This window comes from Agrilus planipennis, unplaced genomic scaffold (genome assembly GCF_000699045.2).
Source record: "Agrilus planipennis isolate EAB-ADULT unplaced genomic scaffold, Apla_2.0 scaffold63, whole genome shotgun sequence".
Lineage (NCBI taxonomy): Eukaryota > Metazoa > Arthropoda > Insecta > Coleoptera > Buprestidae > Agrilus > Agrilus planipennis.
Window position 1 is genome coordinate 938,380 of NW_020439363.1, and position 2,129 is coordinate 940,508.

Here is a 2,129-nt window from a genome sequence, read left to right on the forward strand (position 1 = left end):
CAATAAGTGGTGTCTCGATAGACATGGTTAAAATTTTCTAAGTTCAACAGATTTCAGAGATCCCAGTGTTTCTACGAGAGACTCGAGTCTCTCAATTTTTCAGTTTTATTCATTCAGTCTCTCTGTGAGAGACTCGAATCTCTGAATTAACAATTTTATCCTTCGAGTCTCTCATACAGAGACTGTGAGAGATCCATAAAAACCCCTAGGCAATAACTGACGGACTGTGAAAGACTGTGAGAGACGCTCTCAGAGACACTGAAAGGCTGAGAGACTGGAGAGAGACTAAAAATTTTTGTCTAGGGAATACTTGCAGAATCTGTAAATTTGATAATGTTATAGGTTTTACTCATCAAAAAAGGAAAGAACACCTGTATTCAAATGATCATTACAGAATTGTTGACGGATGGAAAGTCCTTGAATATTTAAAATTTAACAATGTATTTGATTTATTAATGTTATGGGAATTTGCTCATTAAAAGAGGAAAGAACAATTTCTTCTTTAACCCGAATACTCGAATGACCATCATAGCATTGGAGATGGAGGTGGAAAATCCTTGTAAACTTGAAATTTACGATGTCTATGATCGTTGTTTTTATTCAGGATCTGAAGGATAAGAAAAAGTAAATTTTTTATATTAGAGAGATTAAAAAGCTCTGGCTTTTAGATTCGCGCTGTTCAGCGTTTTTTATAGGATTGAATACGAATGAAAATTCCAGTAAATAAAATGTATCTGATGTCTGCAACATCAAAATTACTCCATCCTTTAGGCTTACACGGTTAATTGTATACTCATTAAGACACAAACAACTTTTAACAAACAACAACTGTCTTGCGATAACAAAAGTAGAAAATGTGTAAATATATTATTTTAATCTCGTCTATCTGGAAACATCAGCTTCTTCTCTGAAAACTCTGAAAATCTTCTAATCAAAGCGTAACTTACCTTAAACGTTTTAAATTGAACTTTTTGGACTTTATATATTACTTTATTAGAAAAAATGGCTAAATGTATTTGTACAAAACTCCCTATACCACGTTGTATTTTTCTAAAGATGATACTGCCCTTTGATGATTGCATTTATTAGAATATCCTTAACGTTGTTCACTAATGTATAAAAAGATAGCATGAGATCAACCTAAAGTAGCCATATTAGTTTAAAAGTTTAAAAAGATGAATGAAATTATTATGACAATTACTTCGTCAATGGTATCAAATGAAAAGTATAATATGTCTATAATTCAGGGGTGTTTTGATTAAAACCGCTCAGCAAGATTCGCGTAGCAGAGTGTAGGGCACCTCTAATTCTCTATTATACTCCATTTCTACGTATGGTTAGTGTAATTAGTATATATATCTTTGAATATTTTCAAATTAGTTTGACGATTAATACGTCTTGTTGTTTTGAAATTGAATGAATTGAGCATGCTTTATGGCATTAGAACATGTACAAGTTCTATTTGTTTTTTTCTGAAAACGGTGGTAGGTAATTATCCTGTTATATCAACGTCGATATGTTGGAAAAAGGCGTATTTATCCTGTATACTACTAACAACTGGAAAAGCGGCACGGAATTTCCGTTTTGTTAATTAGGGGTCAATATAAGGTTTGCCATTTCTCATTTAGAACCTTTCTCTGACCGTCACGGAAGGAAATGTAAAGTGGTTTAGCCCTGGGACGACGTTACAAACCTCACTGCTGCCTGCCACGGAAAAAAGGGGTACCGCTCTACGTTATCGGACATGTTTCCGGGACCTCCGTTCCGGTTATCCGGAAGTTAAAGTGTGATGCATGTGTCCATGCCAGTTACCACTTTTCTTTCAGCAACAACAACTTCTACTAGATGTAGATGTAGATGTACTTAGTAGAGCATTAGATTTCATTTTTTGTATTTTTTATAATATAAGCATTAAACTTGTATTGAAAGGAACGTTTAAGTTCCAGGTCACAAATTTATGAGGCGGATGGTAGTTTTGATCCTTTTAAATCTGATAAGCGCGCCATAGGTAGTTTAAATGTTTACAAATTAATAGTTTACCTGAGTAATATTAGAAATTTATATATGATAACGCTCATGGCAATCATATAAAGGTGTTGATGAAGTAATAGAACTGTGGTTCAATTTGT